Here is an 8,803-nt window from a genome sequence, read left to right as displayed (position 1 = left end):
AACGAGTGAAACAGCGCGTGGTCAAACGGGGGCATTACACCCTGTCGAAATCCACACCAGGTGCAAATCATTGTCGTTAATTAAGAAACAGTTAATTAGCACGTGAGGAGCAACCCGTCTGTAAGGCCACATCGACACCGAGAGAGGACACGTCGCTGGAGAAGAAACAAATAAACATTTAAAAAAGTCTATCAAACCACAAACTTCGGAAAAGTTCAATTAAACAACCATTAGTTTTTAGTTAGAGTAAATTGTGCTATTTTCACCTGTGTGCTAGTTTAACCTGTGTGACGCAGCTAACGTGCTAAGCTAGCAGCAACAGAAAGGGACGAAGACTCTCAACAAACAACCTTTCAAAGAACAACAATAATACTTATGTCAACACAAACTAAATGACTTTCAAAGAAGCAAGTGCAGTTTCGACATCCCCATGAAAGAGGAAGACTGCAAATGTGAGTCAGATACTTTATTTCAATTTGTTTTTGCTATATGTTTAAATGCGTGTGCGTGTATTTAACTACTTTCAATGTACTCTACTTGTTTATGTTGTTAGGTTATATATTATGCTAAGAATGTGTCTGTGTTTATTCTGTTTGTGAGCATTGCTGGTTCTTGCTTTGTGTTTAAACTGTACTATAATAGGTGGTGGTAGTACATTTTCTCAAGTACTGTACTTTAATACAATTTTGAAGTAATCTTTGCTACTTATACTTTTCTACATTTTGGAGGCATTTGTTTTACCTTTTACTACATTCCTTTAAAAAAAAATAGTTACTCTTTACTATTCCTTTAAAACCAACCAATAATATATATAATAAACCATTATGTATTATTATAGGTTAAGCTACCATTCAGTATAGCAATTTTGTACATAGTGTACCAAGTGAACATTAACTATAATAGATTAATAATTATAATACGAACATGTCATATTTGATGTGGGCCATACTGAAAAACGAGTACTTTGTAATTGAAGTATTATTGTAATGCCAATACCTTATGTACTTTAACTTGAGTAGTTTGAATGCAGGACTTGCAACAGAGTTTACTATGCCTCCAAACCTGTGAGGGGTAGTTCAATCACACACACACACACACACACACACACACACACACACACACACACACACACACATATTGAGTATTGATTAGAGTAACTCTACAGGCCTTGCATTGTAGGCTGTGTACCAAGTTGTGTGTAAGTCATGTATTCGATGCATGCATTGATACTTTTTGATGTAAACAACAATGTAAAGATCTGTACATGTTTCTTAGTATTCAGTACTTATATGAACCTGTGTCAGAGTACCAGCTTTGTAGTACTGTATATATTATTGTCTGCTCAGACAAAAGACTCGTGAGTAAGTCATATATCTATGATATGTGCATTCATTTAGATTAACACAAACCTTTGGAAGTGCATTCAGTGAACTATAATGCTTTCTGATGTACATTATCTCAACAGCTATGTGACTTATTATGATTTATCTGTGTGTCGTATGGATGATATTTAATTTTAAAGTAATTCTAATGGGCTTATAATGCATGCATAGTGACAACCATCCGCAAAAATGACCTCTAGTAAGGACTCATAATGTGCTATAACAGTCCGTGATGTTTGGCGAAGAGACGCTATTGTCTGTTTTGTAAAGAAGGCTGTACGGTGACATTTAAGGGAAAGGAGATTTAAGGGATGGAGACAATTGACTTACCATTTTATATTTACATGGAGGTTTCAGTCAGCTACAGTATGTTGAAGGTGAGACATCTATTGTGCACATATTCATTGTAAAAAGCCTCCATGAAGACGTTTGTGATGTTTCACAATGCGTCTGACAGTTTGACGGCTGCCATGTTAGATGTCTGTTATCAATGCCATCAATAACATCACCTGGATCAATTGCCAACAGGTTTTGGCAGTACACCGGTGAAAAGCATTATTCCCATAACAACAGAGGAGAAAGGAGTCTTTGTGGAGTTGTCTTTACTAAATTGACAAGGCCTTTTACAGCCTTTTGATGCAGGGCTGGCTGCCTCGCACAATGGAAGGCATATCAATGTGCACATGTCGTCTGGAAAGCTCAAATGTCAACGCTTTTCACAACAGCACCGGGTAGAGCAGGAGGAATAATTGATTGGCTCACCTTTTGTCTCGAGCCAAATATTCATCCAGGAGGCATAGCAGAAAGATGAAAGAGCATCTTCTGCTATTCTTCTGTTATATCAAGACTCAGATCACATGTGGATTACAGGTTTAGATTGATCAACAGTGAGGTAGGGTGTTGTTTCCCCCCAAAGAATCATAGTTACACAGATATTTTTGTACATTATCCATTACCTTTTGAAGCATAGTAACCATTGAATGTATTTGATGGTCTGTTGTATTGGTTGGTAATTCACCTTTTGTACTTCTCCTTTGAAATTTCACATCTCCAAAGAGTGAGAAAAAATCTAGCCTTCAGCTGGAAGGGAGTTTATCTCTCTTAAAAATAACCCCCTGCCTTTTGCGAATAAACCACTCTAAAGTTGAAGCCTAGGGTTTGACTTAAAAGCTTGAGTTTTTTCAACTTTATCTGACGCTCATCAGGTAACAGATGAGTCACTTACAGTACAGATAATCCGTGCATTCACATAATGATTTAATGACATCTTTAAAAGTAATTACGTGATGATCTGCATCCACACACACGGTATAATAGTGAGGTACACTGCCACACACTATTGACAGCTCCATCGTGGATCAAATGGCAGTGAGTCACATCGGGTTGCATTGTGTTTTGGCGGTGAAACCAACAGGTGTGTGTTCTGTAAAAGGTACTCCCACAGTCCCTCTCTGTCTCCTCACTGTGCTCAATAGCTAGTGATCATTTAGATGTGACTTGTATTGTTGCATTGTGACTCCCTCGTCTTTCTCTCTCTTCTCCCTTCAAAGCCTTGCCATGAATTTCCAGCCTCTGCAATTTTCTCCTCCTGTAGCATAAGAAGAAAAGATGACAAAGACAACACAGGACTCCTCTCTTCCCCCGGCCCTGTTATTGTACAAAATAGCCAAGCAATAGTTTTTTTTTTGTCATTGGTTTACTCCTAAAAGCCCATTTGACGTCGGCCCTGAAAAGAAAGCAATAAAGAAAGCTTTTCAGTGGCGTTGAATGAGCGAGCGAAGGAGGAATGAATCCCTTTGGGACGCTGAGCCCAGAGAGGCCTTTTTATTGTCTTTGCTCTGGTAATCAAATGGAGCTGAAATGAAAATGGAGTTTTCTATGAAAATAGGGGCCTTTGTTGGCTTTGGAAGGCTAGTAATTCATAAACAATAAGCCGGCGCCTTTTGTTTGGGTTATAATATATTCCTGCTGCTCTGAAAGAGGTCTGTCTCCGCATACACACACACACACACACACACACACACACACACACACACACATTAAAGCCAGGGTAAAAGCCAAAGCGAGGCAGCAGGGGAAGAGAGAATATAAAAGGAGGCAGAGAGGCAGGCTTTCCATTCATCCTCCTGGCTGAGAGACGACAGGATGCTCAACTCTCCATCGTTCACCTTTCTTCTTCATCATCCTCTTCCTCTCTGTTACCAGTCAGTCAAACTTTACCAACAGGTGGGAACGGATCACTTGTCTTTCTTTTCCAAGGAAAGGATTTCTCCTTCGTTTGATGGATCAAAGCAACTCTTTTTGACCATTTTTCTTCCACATGCCATCTCTGTTTTTGGAAATTCTCACCAAATGTTGGAGGAAGAGTGATGGAGGTCCTGAGGTGACTGCATACCTGCAACATCAGCAGATTGATGGGACGATACCACAGTCTCACTGAGCAAAAACAGGACTGTATTTAGCTGTTTTAACTCCAGTAAAAGCATCTTTTCAGTATGTGGGGAGTGATTTTTCACAACTTCCCAGCAGATGATTGTTCTGAGCTTTCTGGAGGTCCTTATCACCCACTGTGTGGTACCTTTACTTCTTCAAAAATGGAATACAACTCACAACAACAACGTCTTTATTTCCTGTGTGGAGATCAGCCTTCCTCAGGCTTCATTCAGTGGAAGAAGACTTTGAAACACTTGCTTGGAGGATGAGAACTGTGTTCATTTACATGCACAACAATCTGGATATTTACATAAACATGGATTTGGATTGAGACGGCATTTTGTAAGTGCAGCATTATGCATATTTCAGACTTTCATACGTACATAGATTTGATTTCAGCATAACTTCACTTTGCTTTCACTCTTCAGTCACCAGAAAAACTCTTATTTCTTCAGTCTCACTCTCCCTAAATTGTTTCATTTCCATGCCAAAGAAACCAAGAAGTGCTGTTAGAGTAATTTAAGTTTGGTGAGTCGGCTATACATTACAAAAAACCCTGAAATCATGCTTTTTTTGTGTGTGTTTTTATAGTAAAACTAATGTCTTTTGACAGAGACTTGTAGATGTAATCGTTGCAAATGAGTTTTTGCAGATCTATGTGAGGCTATTTGCTTCCTCACTCCTCAGTCATGTGACATGTGGTGCTATGTGGGCGTGTCTTTGGATGAGTCTGCAGTATAACCATCATTTATACAGTAGAGATGGCAGAGACGTCTCATCAAAATGTCAAGCCACATAAGAAATTGTAACTTAAGCCTATAGAGAACAGGATGGTACTATGCTGTCTTTACATACTGATCAATACACTCTATTGATTAGAAATAGAGCTGTTTTTAGTATAACTGTGGTATGATTGTGCTAAAAAATTACTTTTAGTATATACTGTATATGTATCAAATATAATTATCTCAACATGGCATCAATAATTTTCTTGTTCCTTTCGGTCGAGCAGGTAAAGCCAACACTTTAGTGATGATATATCCAGCTGCTACTTGTTGGAAAAATAGCAAGAAATGTGTGATATACTGTGTGTGTAGTCTTATCATTTGCAGTATGCATCAAAACACTTTCTGTTGCAGTCGGTAGCGCTTCCTGAATGTTGTTATTTGAGAAGACTGATATTCAGAGGCTCATTGCATTGTGGAAGTATAACTGTGTGAGAGTCTGAGCTCAATGTGTCGTCATCGTGATGAGAATGTTAGATTAGGGATTCACTATTGAAATGGCTTCAGTTTGGTGTTTGTTATAATCTTTTGAACATATCAAACCCCCCTCTTTATGATTGGTTCACCTGTGGAGAGGTCATCGTTTGATTACAAAAGGTAGATGTTCACAGGGTGTCCGCGGGGTCTTAAAAAGTATTAAAAGTTGATAAATCAATTAAGCGAAAATTAAGGCTATTAAAAAGTATCAAACGGCATTTTCCAAGGTATTACATTTTGTAGCTAGTTTTCAATAAGTATATAAATTGTCCAAAGAGGTTGTATTCTACAGTTTGCCTGAATGTAATCATTGTGTAGGTGTGTAGTGTGATTCTGTGTAGTTTATTTATGGCATCCCGTTGGGTTTGACGTCATCTGAACAGGACATCGCACGCTCACTGCTTGATAGCGCGCGAAGGCCCGTTTACGCCGGTTGTTAAACAACATCGTTATGGGGAAATGCAAGTCTGCGTCCAAATGGTTGGAAGATAAGGAGGAAGGACAATCAATACTGTATATAGTCAATGTGAGGTAAAGTGTGTCGCCAATGTAACCGGTTAGAACTCGAAGTTGCGATGAGGTCTTAAAATGTATGGAAAGGGTCTTAAAAAAGGTCTTAAAAGGGTTTACATCTGACTTCAGGATTCCTGCATATACCCTGTGTTCAACAAAGGGCCCCTTTTTGTAATTTCTGCATCTTTACAACCCTTATCCAGTTCTTATTGTAGCCCAATTTATTCAGAGCTGTATGTCTTGCTTCACCTATTTTTAAAATGAGCAATTTATTTGAGAGATATGAGAGAATGAACTCCAATACTGAATTAAAGCTGTGAGTCTGGATCTGACCACTAGAGGGCAGCACAGTCTCACAAACAGACACTCAGTGATAATGAATGTTGGCACTATTTAAATCTCCTCATTCGTCGTTAGCTATCACTAATGTTAATCAGATTTATGTCCAAACAGGTCATTAAGTCATAAGTTACACTGCATTCTTCTTTTAGTTCAATCTGATGCATTTAGATAACGTGTGTGTAAGATATTGAGTATGTCACAAGACATCGTTTATTTAGCATTTGAATTCAGTTACCATTTATTAACCATGGGAAATGTCTTAATGTATAATCAGCCACTGCAGGAATGAAAGGGTTGCAGCTATTCTCATATACTTAGGCCTGAGTAGCAATACAAAACGTTGTGAGTAGCAAGTTAGTTTTTGATAATTTGTGTTGAAATGTGGATTTCCTTAACTCTCAATGTGAGCTGAAATCTAAAAGTCAGGCCTGTTGCTCAGAAATCCAAATGTATCTGCATGTTAACCTTTTTTCTACTAATTGATATCTAAGATGCAAAGACAATCTACGTTACATAATGACTAGTATTTATCAGTGAGGAGTCTCTATACTTGATCTGCAGCAGGATCCCATCAGTACAAATCTTTGGGACTCTTTTCAGCCATGAAGAGTTTTGCCACTAGAGGGAGCTTGATATCCACCTTCAAACTCAGAGAGGCCACTGAAGACTTGACCACTATTAGTCCCTTGTGTGTACAAACTCATGTGTGTGTAAGTGTATATGTGTGTGTGTGTGTAACGCCTGCAAACAGCTGTTTTCCAGACACTGACAATGTGCGTAAAAATCTACTGATTTGTCTTATGATGTTGTCTGTTAACTATCAATAGTTACTTGGCTATCAGATTTAACTATCAAACGAATAGAAGATTCACAACATGTCGAAGTGAAATATTTGTAGTTTTGCAGCACAAAAATCAACCATAAGTAATATATAAATATGGTTGTACTTTCATTCATTACATTGTGTTTAGATTCTGCACTCTTGAGTCTGTTCTCCACAGGTAAGAAGTTATTATCGCTGCTCTAAAGTCCTTGCTATGCTTCGCTTTGTTTCTTCTTACTACTGACTTCAAAGGCTTTAAATGCCCGTAAACAAACATATATCTATTTTATTTAACGTCTTGGCAATGGTGCATATTCAGTTAAACTCTCTACTGTTGAACTTCTTTTCTTAAATATCCTTCTACAAGTCAGTCGCTGTGAAATTCAATACTTTAATATGCATTTAGAGAGAGCATTGGTCATACTGAGGAATTTGTTAATGAGTTTATGAGCAAATCATGTCCCTACCTGCAGAATATCATCATTTTGTGAAATTACTTTTCGGTATTTGCAGAGGATGTAATGATCACCACCATTTGTTTGTTTTGATTTTCAAACACAGGTCAACCTCGCTCGCTCAGCCTAAGTAGATATTTCACTAAAAGTCGTAAGAGCAATGGAAACAAAGCCAAAACAAACAGCTTTACTGTAGATTTGAATAAAGCGGTGAATCCAGCACCAGCACGACTGCACAGGAGTAGTTTTTAAGTGGCGTGCAGCGCTCTGAAGCGCTTGCAGGGAAAGCAGCGAGCAGTGGGATACCAGAGCCTTCCTGTGAACTGAATTGCCTCAAAGTGCCAGCCTGCTATCAAACCGCATTAATGTGATGGATATCCGGCATTCTGCATTCATTCTCCACGCAGGAAATGTGGAGGCTGACGAACAGATCGTGGTGAAAAAGGTCTCCAGCAAGCCAGCAGCCGCTCTCTGCCTCTAATGCATCGACAAATATAGCCCGGGTTCAAGTACATTGTATATAAAACTCACACAAATAGACACACTTTTCCTTAACCCAATTATTTACAATTTCCTATAAGTGGGCAACTCGGTCTTCTTCTACTTCTGGTAATCTGTGACGGGCATCGGACAGAGCTTGTGTTCTTTGCTGTGGTTGGAAAAGCTCACTTTGTTACTGTCACAGTGTCGTGTATAAGCTTGTGAAGAAAGTAAAAAGACTTACATTTCTGTCATTTGTTGGGAAATAACATTTTATATTGGATATCCTGCTGATGATTTTAGCTTTTCGTGGTGCCTCACAGCTCTTTCTTTCAAATACAAGGCTGTGCATTCATATAAAACTTCAAGATGACTTTGTTTATTTCATTTCCATCAGACCTTTTTACTGCAAATATCAGTTTATTTTGATATAGGGGAATACAACTTATTTGAAGGTCACTCATACCTGCAGGTTTCATGCTGTTCTGAGTTTGTATCTTCATGACTTCTTGCACCTTTTGCAAGTCGCTTTGGATAAAAGCAGCAGCTAAATAAAATGCAATAAATATAAACTCCCCTGAGTATGTAAGGGATATCATTTAGAGTTTTGGGATTTAATATTTCCCTTTAACAAAATAGGAAGGCGTGCTTTAGGCAGATTTGAAAAGACTGAGACATTCAGAGTTGTAGTGTGCAAGGTGTACAGATTCTGCATCCTACATTTCCCATAATTCAATTCAATAGCATTTTTTTTTTACATTTTAAAAGTCACACCCTCGATTATTGGGTGCAGGCTTTTTTGTTAAACGGCTTATTTTGTTGAAGTCTCTCCATATGTGTGAAGTTGATGTAATGTCCCTTTCAAAAACCTGACATTTAAGGACATGGGACTGGAGTTTGTTTCTACTTTGCCTGTATTGTAACAACAAGCAGATGATAATAGTCCGTATTGTGCAAATCTGTGGCTTAAAAGTGGCATTTACTCATGAAAAAGTGACCGTAAAACTTTGACTAAAACCTTGTCTCAGGGTGATCTGTAAACGACACGTCACCTCTCAGCTGCCTGGTTGACGTGCATCACAAATGCAAATGTGCCTCTGTATATATTTAAAT

The 8,803-nt window shown here is 38.4% G+C and overlaps 1 long non-coding RNA gene across 1 annotated transcript in view; it reads left to right on the top strand.

The window, feature by feature from the left end:
• The first annotated feature begins 143 nt into the window (after positions 1-143).
• The window catches only part of LOC117499219, a 56,575-nt gene continuing 47,915 nt past the window's right edge, over positions 144-8,803 (top strand). The window contains exon 1 of the long non-coding RNA XR_004557682.1: positions 144-452. This is a non-coding gene — a long non-coding RNA (uncharacterized LOC117499219). The remainder of the gene's footprint in view (positions 453-8,803) is intronic.

Source organism: Trematomus bernacchii, unplaced genomic scaffold, assembly GCF_902827165.1.
Source record: "Trematomus bernacchii unplaced genomic scaffold, fTreBer1.1, whole genome shotgun sequence".
In the NCBI taxonomy this organism is placed as follows: domain Eukaryota; kingdom Metazoa; phylum Chordata; class Actinopteri; order Perciformes; family Nototheniidae; genus Trematomus; species Trematomus bernacchii.
This window is presented reverse-complemented; position numbering and strand designations above follow the sequence as displayed.